The 20,205-nt window shown below is 41.6% G+C and overlaps 1 protein-coding gene across 1 annotated transcript in view; it reads right to left on the bottom strand.

The window, feature by feature from the left end:
• The window catches only part of LOC122810163 (guanine nucleotide-binding protein G(s) subunit alpha-like), a 290,898-nt gene that overhangs the window by 243,438 nt on the left and 27,255 nt on the right, over positions 1–20,205 (bottom strand). The gene's annotated exons all lie outside the window — the stretch shown is intronic.

The raw sequence follows: 20,205 nt of genomic DNA, 5'->3' as shown, positions 1-20,205 counted from the left end.
CTGTTTCTAAATTGTCTGATACTGATTGTTTAAACTATGATAAAGTAAATCAATGTTTATTGAATGCTTTAAATTAACACCTGAAGCTTACAGAAAAAAAGTTTTGTGAGCACAGATGTAAGGCAGATGAAAGTGTATGTGATTATATTGCTGGGTTAAGCACTTATTTTCATAGGTGGGTGAGTGGGTGTCAGGTCACCACTTTTGAAAGACTGGCAGACCTTTTGGTGAGGGAACAAGCCCTTAGTACTTTGCCTAAGGACATGAGAATCTGGTTGTCAGACCAGGAGTGTAACTGCAGATGAGTTGCGGAGAAAAGGGGATCCCTACTTAGCAAGCAGGGCACCCCTGCACAAGAATGGGATACCCAGTGCTGCACATGGGTATAAGGGAACCCACAGTGGGCTGCCTAAACTACCCTGACAGAGTCCACCAGTAACAGTGGAAGCCACTAGTTTAGGTACATGGCCAGGATCAAGGTTTAGATGATTTATATGTAACTAATGGGGTCATGCAGATGTCCACAGAACTAATGTGAGGAAAAAAAGGTGAGGGGACCAGGAAGTGGGAATAACAGTATGCTAGTGGTAAGCTGTCTGGAGACAACAGGGGTACAAGATTATCATCAAAGTTATATCCTATCTTAGTGGATGGAAAACAGGCTACTGCTAAGAGAGACACCGCCTCTGACATAACCATTGTGAAGCCTGCAGTGGTTAAACAGGAGCAGTGCTTGATTGGGCAGTCCACTCCAGTCAGAGCTTTGAGAGGGAACCCAAGAAAGCAAGTGGGTGTGTTTGAGGATATCCCTGCAGATGTCCTGATAGGGAATGATTTTGAAAATGCAGCACCTTTTGTGCATGCACTTATATGTAGTCAGGCTTGGAGATGGGCATGTGGGCTGGTAGCCTGGGAGAGTCCCATACAGACCCCACATCTGAATTCATGGCTGGCAAGGTGGTTTTTCAGGGAGGGGAATACAAGGTATCAATGAGACTGATGGTTTGCCACAGCTGCTGGTAGGTACTGATGTTCCCTTGGACAGAGTGACTGCAAGGGCAGAGGTGAGTGGTAGTACCCAAGTACCTAGGATAATAGTGAGCCACCACTATCAGAGTATACCAGATGTGCTGTGGAAGGAAATCTGGAAAGGGTCACAAAGGTAGAGTTGAGACAAGCTCTGCTCTCAGAGCCTACACTAAGAGGCTTGAGGGGGGTAGCTAGGGAGACACCTGATCCTCAAGGAAAAGGGGAGTCTGTATACTGGAACAAACTGTTACTGTACAGAGAGTGGACCCCTGAGGGAGGGCTAGAGTGTGAGGTAATATAGCAGTTGTTAGTGCCTAGAGTCTACCATCTGGCCCTTCTAGCCATAGCCCATAACATTCCTTTTGCAGGTCATATGGGCATAAAGCATACCAAGAGATATATTATGCAGAACTTTTATTGGTCTGAGATTGCAATGGATGTAACAGGGTCCTGCAGAACCTGTGAGCAGTGCCAAAAAGTAGGCAAGGCAGAAGACAAGGTCAAAGCTCCCTTAATGCCTTTGCCTGTGACTGAGGAGTCATCTCAGAAGGTAGCTATGGATATTGTGGGGCCTCAGAGTACCCCAAGTTCCACAGGGAAGAAGTATATATTGGTGGTAGAAGATTATACTACCAGCTACCCTGGGGCAGTGGCTCTGTCCTCCACCAAGGCAGAGAAGGTGGGAAATGACTTTGTTAGAGATTTTCAGCAGGGTAGGTTTCCTGAGAAAAATATTGTCTGACAGAGGTGCCAATTTAATGTCAGACCTGCTGGCTTGTCTGTGGACATCCTGTGGGGTGAGGCACATGAAGACCATCCCCTACCATCCCCAGACAAATGGTCTTGTTGAGAGGTTAAATTCTACAATCATGTCCATGCTACGGGCATTTCCAAATCAGTTTAAGAGGGAGTGGGACAAATATTTGCCCCATCTGTTGTTTGCTTACAGAGAGGTTCCCCAGGAATCCACAGGTTTTTCACCCTTTGAGTTGCTGTATGGGCATAGGGTGAGGGGACCTCTAGATTTAATTCGAGATGAGTGGGAAGGTGAGTGTGAGTCTCACAAGGAGTCTGTTGTGGCATACGTCCTAAACCTCAGGACAAGGCTCAGGGAACTCATGGGCTTGGCCCAGGAGAACCTGGCAGAAGCCCAACAACAGAAAAAGGTGTGGTATGACAGAAATGCTCGAGCTAGAGAGTATGCTGTGGGGCAGCAGGTAATGGTTCTCATTCCTGTCAGACACAACAAGCTGCAAGCAGCTTGGGAGGGACCCTACAAGGTGGTAAGAAAGGTAAGCGATATTAATTACATGGTGGAACTGCTAGACATAAGGCAGGGGCGCAAACTGTACCAAGTTAACATGATGAAACCTTACCATGATAGGGAGGCCCTTGTGCTTAGCATTTGCAGTGGATTGCAGGAGGAGTCTGAGGGAGATCTGGGGACTGATCTCCTCAGTGAGGCTCGGGCTGACACCTCAGTGGAAGGGGTAGTAATGTCCCAGCACCTATCTCCTTCCCAGGTTCGAGAAATCCAAGCAGTGTTGCAGGAATTTGGGAACATGTTCACTGGGAAACCAGGATGCACCCACCTGGGGCAGCACCAAGTGGACACGGGACCCCAAAAGCCTATTAGGCAGGCCCCTTATAGAGTGCCTGAGAGAGTCAACCAAACTCTGAGGGAGGAGGTACAGGAAATGTTGGAACGAGGGATGATTCAAGAGTTCAACAGTCCCTGGGCCTCCCCACTGGTGCTGGTGTCAAAGAAGGATGGCAGCACCAGGTTCTGTGTGGTCTACAGGAATTTAAATAGTCACACAGAGTCAGATGCTTACCCCATTCCTAGGACAGATGAGGCCCTAGAGCAACTGGGTGGGGCTAAGTATCTTACAAACATTGATCTTACCAAGGATTACTGGCAGGTGCCCTTGACTCCCAGTGCTAGACAGAGGTCAGCCTTTGTGACTCCTTTTGGCCTGTATGAGTTCACAAAGATGCCCTTTGGGATGAAAAATGCCCCAGCGACTTTCCAGAGGCTGGTGGATCATATCCTAGCAGGAGGGTTTGCCCTTGCTTACCTATATGATATTGCCATCTACAGCTGTTCCTGGCCAGAGCACCTTCAGCATGTCAGGGAGGTGCTGGACAGACTACAGAGAGCAGGGTTGACCATTTAGCCGAGCAAATGTCAGGTGGGTATGGCAGAGGTCTCCTACCTAGGACATAGAGTGGGGAGTGGTAAGATAAGGCCAGAACCTGTCAAAGTAGAAGCCATTCAGGTATGGCCTGCACCTGTTACCAAAAAGCAGGTGAGGGCATTTTTAGGGACAGCAGGGTAATACAGAAAGTTTGTCCCCAGTTATAGTACCATAGCTGCTCCCTTCACGGGCCTGACAAGGAAGAACAGATCCAGCCAGCAAAAGACCAAGTTGCTAAGATGGAGCCTAGGGTTGCAAGCATATATGTTAGTGCAGCACCACAGTGGGATTAGCAATGCCAATGCAGATGGGCTCTCAAGACAGGGAATGGGGTAAGGTATACTCAGAAAGACCTAACCCTCTTAAGCAGCGTTTCTCAAGGGTCACTTGAAAAACTAGCTTGAGTTCTCCAGGGGGGAGAAATGAGAAGGCTGCCAGCCTAGCCAGACAACATTTTATAGATAATTCTGCCATTTGTAAATATTAATGTAAGCCACAAGCTTGTTGTCTTAAATGGAAAAAAATAGGGTTACATGGGGAACTGAAAAAAAATGTAACAACAGTGCACTCTGCTGTAAAGAAGCTAAGTCAAACATTTTATGACCATCTTTGATCTTTAAAGTTGGCTCCAGCCTGTCTAGATGAAGGAATTCTTGCTATTGTTTTAAGGCCAGAGTAATGGCCAGAATTTGCATGCATAAATGTTCATAATGGCTTTGTTTCCTGACCTGGTGTGAGCTTACTAAAGAATATAATTACACAAACTCCACTCCACACACCTTCAGAAAGAAACAACTCTGATCCAAAACAATACCAAAACAGCGAAATCTTCAGAAGTCAGGAATCGAAAAGCAGGAACCAAAGTCAAATCCAAAAGCAAATTCTTTATTCTCCAAAGCCTCGGTGTAACCACCTTTCAAGAGTATACATTCTCACTGAAAGAATGGATATATATATATATATATATACTCATAGCAATTAATTAAGCAATTAAACAATTATGTTCAAAAAAGTTTTAAAGCAGACACCTCCAGTTTATTTCATTATTCAGTCCACAGGGTGTCATTGTATTGTATTTCAAAATAAAAATACTTTCCTTATACTGTAAGTTATATTTCAAAGCATTTTCATCATTACAAAGACATTTCACACTTTCTAAAACTGTTCCTGTTAAAAATGAAGCATCACTATTATGATAAACACTAAAATGTGTGGCAATAAATTTATTTTCCCTTTTATGTCTTATGTCTCTAATATGCTCACCTAACCTAATACGAAACTCTCTTTTAGTTTCACCTATATAATATAATCCACAGGGACAGTGTAAAGCATATAGCCTGATAGCCTGGGAACCCCAAGAAGGTGTGAAGAATGATGTAATGTGAACCAGGAATGTGATTTTAAAATCAGAGAGAATCAGAGAGCAAACAATAGCAAGAATTCGTTCATTTGGGTTATCTGCTTGCAGGTAGCCCTCAGTTGGCGTGGTTATCAAAGTCTTGGGTCCTCCGTCGGTTGCTGTCTCATCTTCCATGATGTCAGGTAGTCAGGGGTATAAAGCATGCAGCTGACACCATTACATTAGTCTTTCTTGCCGTGCGGTGCCCGAAACAGAAGCAGTTCGCAAGTGCCGGTCGGCAGACTCCTGAAATTTTCGTTTTTGAGTTTCAGATCCAAAGTCTTCAACAAAGCTAAGTACCCCATTGGGGATCCTTTTTCTTGCTCTAAACTGATGTCAGTAAAAGTTAACACTTGTATTTCTTTTGGAAAGCAAATACCGACCTCAGGTGTGTATGGAGAGAGTTTTGAGAGTGTATATCGGTTAGGTGGTAAATGATGGATGGTTTCAAAGATTTTCATTCATACTGCATTCTTTGCTTAGGCCCAGACCACGACGTCCCTCGCGGTCGGTTTTCTGCCTTATTCAAACCTCAAACTATTAGTCGTTGCTTTATTTTCACATCTAAATATTTTGGTACTCGGTTCAGTTATCCAGAAATGGCTTTGGTAAGCCACCCAACTACTGACATTCTGACAAAATGCAAAGATAAAGACAGAGACAAACCGCTTAAGTCCAAAGCTGCCGACGAAGCTTCTGTTAAGCTAGTCACCAGTTCGGCAGTACTCAGGTGCTTTCGCAGCCCCTGATACCCTCTACTTCAGATTTTCAGGCCTCTACTGAGACCCATTCAGAGTCCAGTATGCTGCGAGATGCTTCTTCGACTATAGGACCTGCGGATGTCTCTACCTTGGATGGGTCCGGAGCCGCTGTGCAGGCACCGGCTTCTGAGGGTGTATTCAGGCCTATTGACTTGCACAGTAAACCAATGCTATCTTCTTCTTCAAGGCCTAAAACTTGATCCATGCCTAGAAAACAGACACCCAGACCGTATGGTCAGGCAACTATGCCTAAAAAACTTAAGACCACCCAGGAGAGCCCCTAGTCCAGCCTGGGACCTTAACTTTGTATTGGAAAAGCTTACTCTACCTCCCTTTGAGCCAGTTGCTAATGCAGAGTTGAAATTCCTTTCTTGGAAAAACAGCCTTCCTTCTAGCCATCACTTCAGCAAGAAGAGTGTCTGAATTACAGGCCCTCATGGCAGTGGAGCCTTTCATCATCTTTCATGCTAACAGGGTGTCCCTCAGGACCAATCTTTCCTTCATGTCCAAGGTGGTATCCATTGTGGCCTTTAATCAGTCCATTCATTTCCCAACCTTCTTTTCTAGTCCAAAGAACAAATGGGAATGAATACTGCACTCCTTGGACATGCACGGACAACTTAGATTTTACTTGGCCAGGACTAAGCCTCTCAGGAAATCTGGATGACTATCGGTTGCATTTGCCGCAGGGGCAGAGGGGAAGGCCATTTCAAAGCAAACCATTTCTAAGTGTATAGGCCATTGCATTCATTTCTGCTATAAGCACCATGGAAAACCTACCCCACAGGGGATAAGACCACATTCCACCAGGGCTGCATCTACCTCTACAGCCTTCCTCAGAGGTGTCCCTACCAGGGACATCCTAGAAGCTGCTACCTGGAGTTCTGTACATACCTTCACCGAGCATTACCACTTGCCAATCTTTTCTAAATCCAGAGCTGGTTTTGTCACTACAATCCTGCAGGGCCTAATAGCTGGTCCTAATGCTCTCTAATTGCCTAGCCTAGTACCTACCTATGAACCTATGAGATAGAAAAGACAGACTAAGCTAAGAAGGAATACTGATTTCCTAATAAAGAGGCTATAAGAAAGCAATTACAATAGCAAAGAACAAGTCAGAGAAATTGTACCAGCGTCTGGAACCTGACTTAGTAGATGCTACAAATAAACAATCAATTTATGAAGCAGATAGAAAGATAAAGAAAAGAGCAATCAGGCACCGTTTATAAGGAATGCTAGCAGCCATCTGCTTACCAGTTCAAAGGACGTTAAAGGGACTATAAGGAACGCTAGCAGCCATCTGCTTACCAGTTCAGAGGATGTTAAAGGGACTATAAGGAATGCTAGCAGCCATCTGCTTACCAGTTCAGAGGACGTTAAAGGGACTATAAGGAACGCTAGCAGCCATCTGCTTACCAGTTCAGAGGACGTTAAAGGGACTATAAGGAACGCTAGCAGCCATCTGCTTACCAGTTCAGAGGACGTTAAAGGGACTATAAGGAATGCTAGCAGCCATCTGCTTACCAGTTCAGAGGACGTTAAAGGGACTATAAGGAACACTAGCAGCCATCTGCTTACCAGTTCAGAGGACGTTAAAGGGACTATAAGGAACACTAGCAGCCATCTGCTTACCAGTTCAGAGGACATTAAAGGGACAAGGAAGTAGTAGCTTCAGCAGCTCCTGAAAGAAGAAAACCCCACAGAAGCTGTACTGCCCCAGGCACTGCCTACAATGACAGAAGAAGAGGAGGCCACTCTAAAAGAAGAAGAACACCAGGGGAAAAAAGTCAGGGAAAGCAGCAGGCTCAGATAAAGTCTCGGCAAATTCATTTCTGAGCCCACTGCTTTTCATACTGGTAATGGAGTACAATAGCAAACATGTCAAAGGGGATACAGCAACAAAGCTGCTGCATGTAGACAGCATGGCGTTCCGGGTAGACTGACCAGTAATGTCAGCAAATGATAGGAGACTAGAATGCAACTGGCACATAGGAAGTCGTGGCATCAAATGGGTGAAATCAGAATAAGGTGAAGATTGAGATAGAAGGGGAAAATAGTGGAACAGGTTAGCAGTTTCAAGTGTCAGTGGGGTGGGTGAGGAGACGAGAAGTTTGAATGAGGAGGTCAAAGCTAGAATAAGAGGTGCTGCAGCCAACTGGCATAGAGTTTCAGGTGTAGTGTATGACAGATGAGTGCCAAAGAAGCTGAAAAGCAAAGTGTACAAAAAAGTGGTGCACCCAATGCTTGTGTATGCCATAGAAACCAGGGCAGTGATGGCAGAGCAGTTAAAGAAGTTTAAGAAGATGTAGATGAAGTGTCTTAGGACACTGGTAGGATGTACACTGTAAAACAGATGAAGGAATGATGACATCAGAGCAGAAATCAATGTATCCCCAGTTGTAGAGAAGGTCAAGGATTATCATGGTTCAGTCATGTGCAGGAAAGCAGAAGATGATTTGGTGAAGAAGAGACAGGAAGACGTCAAGAGAATATAAGGACACCAAGACAATAGATGGATGGATTGTTTGAGATAAGAAAGCAGGAGAGTAGCGCTGAATCAAGACAGGTGGCGGGAATCGACACAACACCCCAAATTCATATAAAATGAGAGAAAGGGGGTTAATGATCATGATGATGGTGATGATGATGATGTATGAGGTCACTCTCCTCTGTCATGCTGAGCAGTGCACCTGTGTTACAGGGACATCATGGAAGTCCAGTAGGGTTTTTGTCTTTGGTACACAAATGCAAACTATAAATGCCAAGTTGCAATACACATAGTGATCTGCAGTTCACATACCTGTGAACCATTGAATGTGCTGATGGACCTCATTTGCATGCCAACACACATATGTGCACTAGTCTATGTACAACGTAGTGAATGCTGCTAATTCATGAAGTAAGGCCCTCCTTTGCGTACCAACACTATATGTGGACTATTCTAGGTATAACATACTGAATGCTGCTACTTTATGAAGTAAGGACCTGCCTGTCAATAGCTTAGGGCTCTGGTACATGCCTTGAACCATGTATTAACCCTTTACTAACTCCCAGCTGAATCTTTTATTACACCCTTTGTAACTGCAGACCTTGTTTATACACCCTATGTAACTGCAGACCTTGTTTATACACCCTATGTAACTGTGGACCTTGTTTTATTCCACCCTATGTAACTGTGGACCTTGTTTTATTCCACCCTATGCAACTGCGGATCTTGTTTTATTACACCCTATGTAACTGCAGACCTTGTTTATACCCCCTATGTAACTGCGGACCTTGTTTATACACCCTATGTAACTGCATACCTTGTTTATACACCCTATGTAACTACAGACCTTGTTTATACACCCTATGTAACTGCGGACCTTGTTTATACCCCCCATGTAACTGCAGACATTGTTTATACACCCTATGTAACTGCGGACCTTGTTTATACACCCTATGTAACTGCAGACCTTGTTTATGCCCCCTTTGTAACTGTGGACCTTGTTTATATCCCTTATGTAACTGCATACCTTGTTTATACACCCAATGTAACTGCATACCTTGTTTGTACCCCCTATGTAACTGTGGATCTTGTTTATACACCCTATTTAACTGTGGACCTTGTTTATACACCCTATGTAACTGCGGACCTTGTTTATACCCCCAATGTAACTGCATACCTTGTTTATGCACCCTATGTAACTGTGGATCTTGTTTATATCCCCTATGTAACTGCAGACCTTGTTTATACACCATATGTAACTGCGGACCTTGTTTATACCCCCATGTAACTGCAGACCTTGTTTATACCCCGTATGTAACTGCAGACCTTGTTTATACCCCCTATGTAACTGCAGACCTTGTTTATACCCCCTATGTAACTGCAGACCTTGTTTATACACCCTATGTAACTGCATACCTTGTTTATACCCTCTGTGTAACTACATACCTTGTTTATACCCCCTATGTAACTGCATACCTTGTTAATCCCCCTATGTAACTGCGGACCTTGTTTATACACCCTATGTAACTGCATACCTTGTTTATACCCCCTATGTAACTGTGGACCTTGTTTATACACCCTATGTAACTGTGGACCTTGTTTATATTTCCTATGTAACTGCGGACCTTGTTTATACCCCCTATGTAACTGCATAACTTGTTTACACACCTTATGTAACTGCAGACCTTGTTTATACCCCCTATCTAACTGCATACCTTGTTTATACACTCTATTTAACTGCGGACCTTGTTTATACACCCTATGTAACTGCATACCTTGTTTATAGCCCCTTTATAACTGTGGACCTGGTTTATACCCCCTATGTAACTGCAGACCTTGTTTATACACCTTATGTAACTGTGGACCTTGTTTATACCCCCATGTAACTGCAGACCTTGTTTATACCCCCTATGTAACTGCAGACCTTGTTTATACCCCCTATGTAACTGCAGACCTTGTTTATACACCCTATGTAACTGCAGACCTTGTTTATACACCCTATGTAACTGCATACCTTGTTTATACACCCTATGTAACTGAATACCTTGTTTATACCGCCTATATAACTGCATACCTTGTTTATACCCCTATGTAACTGCATACCTTGTTCATCCCCCTATGTAACTGCGGACCTTGTTTATACACCCTATGTAACTGCATACCTTGTTTATACCCCCTATATAACTGCGGACCTTGTTTATACACCCTATGTAACTGTGGACCTTGTTTATATCCCCTATGTAACTGCGGACCTTGTTTGTACCCCCTATGTAACTGCATAACTTGTTTACACACCCTATGTAACTGCGGACCTTGTTTATACACCCTATGTAACTGCATACCTTGTTTATAGCCCCTTTGTAACTGTGGACCTTGTTTATACCCCCTATGTAACTGCGGACCTTGTTTATACACCCTATGTAACTGCGGAACTTGTTTATACCCCCTATGTAACTGTGGACCTTGTTTATACCCCCTATGTAACTGCATACCTTGTTTATACACCCTATGTACCTGCAGACCTTATTTATACCCCCTATGTAACTGCATACCTTGTTTATACCCCCTATGTAACTGTGGACCTTGTTTATACACTCTATGTAACTGCAGACCTTGTTTACACACCCTATGTAACTGCAGACCTTGCTTATACACCCTATGTAACTGCATACCTTGTTTATACACCCTATGTAACTGCATACCTTGTTTATACCCCCTATGTAACTGCATACCTTGTTTATACCCCCTATGTAACTGCATACCATGTTTATACCCCCTATGTAACTGTGGACCTTGTTTATACACCCTATGTAACTGCATACCTTGTTTATACACCCTATGTAACTGCATACCTTGTTTATACCCCCTATGTAACTGCATACATTGTTTATACACCCTATGTAACTGTGGACCTTGTTTATACACCCTATGTAACTGCATACCTTGTTTATACACCCTATGTAACTACATACCTTGTTTATACCCCCATGTAACTGTGGACCTTGTTTATACACCCTATGTAACTACGGACCTTGTTTATACACCCCTATGTAACTGTGGACCTTGTTTATACCCCCTATGTAACTGCATACCTTGTTTATACCCCCTATGTAACTGTGGACCTTGTTTATACACCCTATGTAACTGCGGACCTTGTTTATACACCCTATGTAACTGCATACCTTGTTTATACACTCTATGTAACTGCATACCTTGTTTATACCCCCATGTAACTGTGGACCTTGTTTATACACCCTATGTACCTACAGACCTTGTTTATACACCCCTATGTAACTGTGGACCTTGTTTATACCCACTATGTAACTGCATACCTTGTTTATACCCCCTATGTAACTGCATACCTTGTTTATACACCCTATGTAACTGCATACCTTGTTTATACCCCCATGTAACTGTGGACCTTGTTTATACATCCTATGTAACTATGGACCTTGTTTATACACCCCTGTGTAACTGTGGACCTTGTTTATACCCCCTATGTAACTGCATACCTTGTTTATACCCCCTATGTAACTGCATACCTTGTTTATACCCCCTATGTAACTGCAGACCTTGTTTATACACCCTATGTAACTACGGACCTTGTTTATACACCCCTGTGTAACTGTGGACCTTGTTTATACCCCCTATGTAACTGCATACCTTGTTTATACCCCCTATGTAACTGCAGACCTTGTTTATACACCCTATGTAACTACGGACCTTGTTTATACACCCCTGTGTGACTGTGGACCTTGTTTATACCCCCTATGTAACTGCATACCTTGTTTATACCCCCTATGTAACTGCAGACCTTGTTTATACACCCTATGTAACTGCATACCTTGTTTATACCCCCTATGTAACTGCGGACCTTGTTTATACACCCTATGTAACTGTGGACCTTGTTTATACCCCCTATGTAACTGCAGACCTTGTTTATACACCCTATGTAACTGCGGACCTTGTTTATACACCCTATGTAACTGCGGACCTTGTTTATACCCCCTATGTAACTGCGGACCTTGTTTATACACCCTATGTAACTGCATACCTTGTTTATACCCCCTATGTAACTGAGGACCTTGTTTATACACACACCCCCAGCCCATGAAGGCTTTCATCTTTGCTGCTGCTGCTTCTTCTAGTGATGTCATCGATGGTTATTTGTTACAGTCTTTAGTACACTAAAATATCGTCCTCCTGATGACAATGTATCCTGCTTTAATTACATATTCCTAAGCATACTAAACAATCTTGCACCACTCAGAAAAAAAGAGTTAAGTCAAATCCTACCTCTTGCTTGACTTAACATACCAAACATCTTATGAAACTTTGAGATGTTGTCTGCAAAACCTAGGCATCAAATAAAAATCAAAGTTAACCATCAAAAAATTAAAGAACTTAGAAAAATAACTAAATATTATATTAAATCCAACAAAAAACCTACTACATGAGTAATCTTCAAAGTAATAAAATCACAATAACCCATAATTATTCTGGTCTTCAATAAATCAGCTCCTAAACCCTGATCACTCAACACAGCCCTCACCAATGATCAATTCAAAAATCCTGCAGACAGTGCCAATGCATTTAACTCTGACTTTATTAGTTCAGTTTCATCCTTAATGGCAACAACCAAAACTGTACACACAGCAAATTCCAGCCACTAAAATTCTCACACTCCCTATTGTTCCAATCAATCCCCAACTCTACTATTAAAAAACTTCTGCTCAAACAAAAACCCAACCTCCCTAGCACCCGAACATCTAAAACATACAGCAAAGGCCATAGCCTACCCTTTCTCTATACTGATTGGCTGCTCTAATAATGAATCCTATGTACCGCTCCAATGGAAAAAATGCAACATCCTTCCCATCCATACAGGTGGTCAATCAGCTGAGCTCACTAATTATAAGTAATTCGGTAGTCTTTCCCCTCAATCCAACATACTTGAAAAACACATTCAGTCTCCATTACTTCACTATATCACCTCAAAAACACTGCTCTCTCCCACACAGTACAGTTTCTGCCCTAACCACAGGACCTCCATGGCTTCTCCCTATCTTCTTTAATACAATCAACACTAACACAAATGAAGACAGCCTAGTGTCAAACCTTTTGACATTGTTTACCACACTATTCTCTTACACAAACTCTCTAACCTAGGCCTTAATAACTCTTTCCACTCCTGGTTTTCCAGCTATCTTGCTCATCTCCACCAGGCAGTGAAATGGCTGACTGACATCTCACCATTTCTCCCATATATTGGTTGGAGTTCCACAGGGATCCATACTTTGTGCATCCTGGTTAGCATCTATATTAATGACCCTGCCCTGTCAAACAAAAACACCCCCTGGCACAGTATGTAGATGATTCAGCCATCATCTGCTCATCAAAAAGCCTCAACTCTCTACCACAGCTGACTCAAGAATCCTTCTCCTCAGTAGAAAAACTGTCTGACTTCCAATCAGCTATTGTTCAACCCCAGCAAATCAAAATTACTTCCCTTCACCTTGCAATAAAAAGTCACCCTTCTCTTTACCTCATCTAACTACACCAAAATATGTCACCCATACCAAGCTACTACATGTTCATACTGATTAAGCCTTAAACCTCGATGTCCACATACATCGTGTAGTTAAACATAATCATCAAAGACTTGTCACTCCCTACAGAAGCAAATAATTTCTATTTATCAGAGGCCAACCTCATATTACCTACCCTTCTCTATGCTGCACTAGTATTTACCAGCATTCAAGATACCTAATCATGCTTGAATGGTGATAGAACAAGCTTACAAAATTTGCAGCCAACCTCCCCCATATATCACTCCACTGTCTAGCACTCAGACACCTTGGCCCATAGATAGCACCATTGTCTAGCACTCAGACACCTCGGGTTGTTCAAACTACCCCACCAACTCATATACTCTCAATTCCCTATTATCCACAAGCTATGTAAACCAAATGAACGTCCATCCCTAACACACCTGACACAACCCTACCACCCAATTAGGACTCTGCTCTCTTCTGACAAACCCCTACCACTTATATCCAAATCTAACAACTTGGCTGGCTGCCCCCTGTATTTTCACATGATGCCCAAAACCTGCAACTCTGTCCCTTATCAGTTACACAAAAACCATCACTAAAGTCTTTCATACTTCAACTAAAAACACTCCTACCCAACTCATGGTGCTCATATTCAATACCACCAGAGTATTTATTTATTTATTTATTTATTTATTTGACATTTGTTTACTGGGAAAGTCCGATTGGGCATTAACCCATTTTCAGCAGAGGCCCAGGGAGAAAAGCTCCACAGACAAAAAAACAGAATTACATAAATATGGAGCAATGTAAAATGACACAGCAATAAATTTAAACAAAACAAATTACATGAATGTAAAGAAAGACATGGAAGCATAGATATATACTGAGATACAAAAAAATACTAAAAGATTTACAGTGTAAACGAGATACCTTATGGGTATTAACAGTCAAACAATGAATTGAGCAAAATTTGGAAATGCAGTTGTTAGTGTGTCTCACTTTTACATATACCTAAGGAGTACAGTGAACGAAGATGGTCTAGTAGAGTAATAAAGAGAGACAATAAGGTGTGTGGTAGGAGCTGCTCGGGACTAGGTGAGTGCAGCGAGAATAACGAGAAGAGATGAGGTCGATTGATGGCTAGTTGGGAGTTAGGAGTTAGAGGAACTTGTTTTGGAAGTTAGGTGGTGAGCAGATAATACTATGGTAGCCGTATCAGTATAGAAAAAAGGAAAGAGTACTGTGAGTAGATGATATTTTTACTTACCATTTTTCCTCTGCATGTCATCAATGAGCCCTTATGACATAAGGATCATTGGGTCAGACATTATTTGGAACCCTGGGTTATAGTTCATGGGCTGCCCAGTATAATGGGGTCAGATTTCACATGGGTAAAAACAGCATGGGCCCCCACATTACTTTTGAGTTTTAGGCCATTACCCAGCCACACCGCTGGTTGGAACCTGCTGGATCAGGTAACTAATTCAACAGTTGTGCTATGGCTGGCTGAAGAAAAGATGGCTGAAAATAGCCCACCTGCAATGCATCTTGCAGTATGTCATTAACATCTCATAACACTATGCATGATGTGACATGACTCTGTGTTGTTTAGGCCATTGCTGTAATTACACTAAATATCTGCCTGATAACTCATGAGCTCCTGTGTGTGTGTGTGTGTGTGTGGGTGTGTGTGTATGCTTGTTTGCATCTTGTATGTGCTGAACTGTCACTCACCACAGGACAGGACATGGTGTCACAGTGGGATCATAGTTGCCACCACAACATTTACCCTTCAGTAACTGCACCTCCCACGTGTTTACACACAATCATCACCTGCTTTGCTTCAGTCATATATGATCAAGATTTAAAAAGTGAATTGCAAAACAAGACTGCATATTTGATAAGACCACCAGGAACATTTTCTTTTTCATAAACCATCCCCTAGTTAACTAGCACCTACATTTGAGAACTACCCAAATTAGTTTTGGGCACCATGTTTCAACCTCCTGCAGCTCTGGTTGAAGGAAATGAAAAGCAGCAATGCTACCAGCAAGCAAAATGGCATTCTAACGCAAAATAACCCATTCTAACACAAAATAAACCATTCTAACGCAAAATAACCCATTCTAACGCAAAATAAACTCATTCTAATGCAAAATAAACCCATTCTAACGCAAAATAAACCATTCTAACACAAAATAAACCATTCTAACACAAAATAAACCATTCTAATGCAAAATAAACCATTCTAATGCAAAATAACCCATTCTAACACAAAATAACCCATTCTAATGCAAAATAAACTCATTCTAATGCAAAATAAACCCAATTCTAATGCAAAATAAACAATTCTAACGCAAAATAAACCCATTCTAATGCAAAACAAACCATTCTAATGCAAAATAACCCATTCTAACTCAAAATAAACCCATTCTAATGCAAAATAAATCCATTCTAACTCAAAATAAACCAGTTCCAAGCAAAATAACCCATTCTAACACAAAATAAACCATCCTAACGCAAAATAAAACTTTGTCAAACTCAACAAACTCAAATCCCGAAACAATTTGACAAACCAATCTCAAGCAATGAAACACACAGAAAAATACTTGAAATGCAACAAATCTTCTTAACAGCAGTTAAACAACATAGTCCAGACAATATAGCCACAAATACTTTTGGAATAATTGGACCAACAGGTCTAGTCAAGATATTCATTACCTTCCCTCATATATCAGCAGATGTAAATGTGTCATGCACTGCATTTTTACAGCTAACACTGTAAATGTAATGGGTTCTTCAAATTAACTTGGAAGAAATTTGGAAGGAATGGGTGCAGTCTTTACAGCCTCACTTTGAAACTATTGGAAAAAAGTAAAACAATCTAAGTTACTATTTTATCTGCAATTTGATGGTGTAATTAAGGTATTTAATATATTTTACCTCACTAAATAAAAACAGGCTGAGGTAAGTATCATAATAAGCAAGTTGCAGCAGTATTATGAGCCTAAAAAGTACTTTCCACATTTTTGCCATTTATTTTTTACTAGAAATCAGGGTTCACAAGAATCTAGTGATTTGTATGCGAGTAAGTTAAGGTTCAGTACTAAAGACCAAGCTGTGAGTATGTTTAGAGAAGCACCATTAGCCAGTATTCCAATGAGGGAGCTTGTAGAAAATTTAAATATTGTATAAATTTAAAAAAAAAGTTCAAATTTGTTGGCAGTAGACATAAAGTGAAAGCATAATGTAAAAATATTTCTTATACCATGTCAGCAATGAAAGCTAAAGTAATGCATTAGATTGTACAGTTAGAAGTGAAAATGATTCAACTCAGCTAGTTTAATTTTGTTCAAGGTGAGGTTATCAACACGATAATTATTCATATCCATCTCTTAATACAGAGTGTAGGAAATGTGATCAAGCCAATCATTTTTCATCGGTATGCAAGTCTGGAAATATAGAACACAGAATCTGTTTGACAAGTGATTGATGCAAATAAACATAATGACTGCACAAATGGTAATATGTCCAATACTCAAAGTGACCCGTGTAAGACAGAAAATCATGATTGTGAATGCTGGTGATTTTTGTATTGAGAGTCTGTATACAGTTTTCTAACTGAACTCAGAAACATAACAGTAGAGCCAATGTAAAAGTTACTGGACTGAAAATGTGTGCTTTATACTATACATATCCTTTTTAGCAAGATACCAGGACCAAAACTAACATCATTACTGAGAGATTATTCAGACTACTAGGCTTCACAATTTTTATGTCCAACACCTCGTTACTGGCTCATTTTGGGCACAGAATTAATGTATTGAGTCAGACTGAGCTGTGCTTTGTGTACAAAAGCAAAAAGTACATTTTATTACTTTTAGTCATATTGTTTTTAAGTCATGACATGCTTGAATATGAATTACTGATACAGATGCAGGATCAATGCACCATATGGCCCAGCAAAACCACAGAAAATGATATCCAGAGGCACAGAGTCAGTGATCTGCATGTTTACAGAACAGAGTCATGTACTGCAAAAAGCAAAGTCACAGAGACAGAGTGCAGGGTGCAGTGATGTGGGAGTCAGATAAGATATATAGACATAATGCTGACATATTTATCTGATCCTGTAAACTATCAGAAATTTTTTATCATACTAAGAATGGCGCAGGACTTCAATTATAGAAAAATACTATTCTGAAATCTATATAACAAAGGAAAAAGGCCCATTACTGATTGCAAACTTCTATACCTACCAAGAATAAATTCATGAATCACAAGGATTTCACTGAGTGGGTCAACTCATGTTAGGCAAAATATGAGAAACACATCTGGGAACAGTTACATTTAAATAAATGGCATGTCATGTTTTTTATTTTGGCCAGGAATGTCCAAAGAGATCAAACCAATGTTAAAAATATATGAAACATTAAAATGTGTCATGAAAGCAACTCCAAAATGCAATGATAAATCAAGAGATTCCAGATAGACCATGCAGTAAATTTGTTCAGATGTGTTCAAGTTCAAGGTTAGAGTCAATATCTTGTTTGGACCAGTTAGTACCACAAGTCCCACCATCAGACTAACAAAATATATGTTTCTCCAACAGTAATCAGACTTTTGAAGTAATTTTTCATTTGACATAGTACTCCGATATACCCATAACAGACAACAGTCTGCAGCATTTAAGTAAAAAATTCAGAAATTCTTTGAAACAACAGGAACTCCAGCATATCTCATAATCAATGAGGGAAGGAGAGTGAACACACTTAACAGCAATTTCTGTTCTGCTTCAGTTAGATGAAATGTCAGATGTGCAAGCTACGTGGTATACTGAGCAGAAGAAACAGAAATACTATGTCAAGATGTCAGATAAATTATCTATGCTGAGACTGGAAGTGAGACTTAGAATTCAGACTGTAGCTGATCAACACTTGAAACAAAAGTGAGTTGTAATTATCAGCACATCTAATATGCCAAGGCTCTTCACTGTCGAAGCAAAGGAGGGTCTACCTCTAAGAGATAAGAGAAATCACCCACAACAGACTGTTGTTTTTTCATCAAAAGTTAATGAACTGACAGATAAAGGGCCATAAAGGGACAGTTCAAGACAGGAAGCACTATAAATATCCCAGTCTGAGACTGTTCCTGACTGCAATTCACACAAATATCCTAAAATGACACCTTCCAGAGTGTGATACCCTGATCTGATTCTGTTCTAGAGTATGATTTATACTTGCAATGACTGGTTCTTTGTTCCACATCTGTTACTAGATGTTTGGAGTCTGTTATTACCCCATGAGTGGATGTTTCTGTTTCTAAGCATAGTCTCAGATATTCCTAACATTGGCTCTAGGTCCCACTCTGAGTTAACTGAGAGGTCCATTTTTGGCAATTTAATATTACAGCCCTTGTTGGTTTTCTGTCCTCATTATCCATAACTCCTTTACTACTACAAGTATAGAATAAGATACGACTGGTCTCTGGGATCTGGGTTGCTAAGCTACACCTAGATTATGACCTTTGTTTTTTACCCCTAGGATAGTGCATTGATTTGCCCATGTCATGGTGCAGTATGGATGGCAGGTCCATCTTAGCCACAACATGTGTGTTTTCTGTTTATACAGATAAATCAAACCCCTTTGATAATCTCTGTGCTCCACTCAGCTACTTTCTCCATCATTGGCAAGGGGTGATGAGTACTCCCCTATCCTGGGATCATCAGGGGTGCTGGGTACCTCCCTATCCTGGGATTGTCAGGGGTGCTGAGTATCCCCCCTATCCTGAGATCATCAGGGGTGATGACTACCCTCCCTATCCTGGGATTGTCAGGGGTGATGAGTAACCCCCTATCCTGGGATCGTCAGGGGTGATGAGTACCCTCCCTATCCTGGGATTATCAGGGGTGATGAGTACCCACCCTATCCTGGGATCATCAGGGGTGATGAGCACCCTCCTTATCCTGGGATCGTCAGGGGTGATGAATACCCTCCTATCCTGGGATCATTAGGGGGTGCTGAGTACCCCCTATCCTGGGATCCATATCTTTGCATGAGCTGGATCACATACTGAATTTCTGTCACAATGGGTATCCTGGGATTTGGGTTCCCAGTGCACCCCTCTACTCACACCACTTCGTGTCTACACCATTTTTTCCATTCACTACATTTCCCATGTAGCTTTGGGTGGCACATTCTGGACAGTAAAACCAAGGACTATAATGAATGGCCAATTTCCTCCCAGCCAGATTCCCACTGAATGTTCATAGGCTCAGGCCTTTTTAAGGCTTGCCATGTATCCCAAATCTTGCACTGTCCAAAGCTAAGAATACAGCTTCCATGGGACCAGATGACATCCTGGGCTGCGTACTACATGAACTACAAAATGAACTGGCACCTCACCTAAGTGTCATGTTTAATCATACCCTCACCTCAGGCTTCATGCCCACTGAGTGGTGCACAACTACAGTTATCCCACTCCACAAGGGGGGATCCACCTTGGATCCCGGGAACTACTGCCCCATCAGTCTGACAAGCCTGATCTGCAAGGCCATGGAACGTATTATCATGGAATTTATAAACAAAGACATTGGCAACCTTAAAACACTGGACCCCACCCAGTTTGGGTTCATGAAGGTTTGTCTCCTGAACCTTATTGACTTCTTCGAATCAGTCTCCAGAGCCATGGATGAGGGTAAGGCAGTCCACACAGTCTAGCTGGACCTCGCCAAGGCCTTTGACATCATCCCCCACACTGGAATCATAGATAAATT

Source organism: Protopterus annectens, chromosome 8.part1, assembly GCF_019279795.1.
Source record: "Protopterus annectens isolate FY-2018-M chromosome 8.part1, PAN1.0, whole genome shotgun sequence".
Classification (NCBI taxonomy): Eukaryota; Metazoa; Chordata; order Ceratodontiformes; family Protopteridae; genus Protopterus; species Protopterus annectens.
The sequence above is the reverse complement of the archived record's forward strand: the minus strand, read 5'-3'. Positions and strand labels throughout refer to the sequence as shown.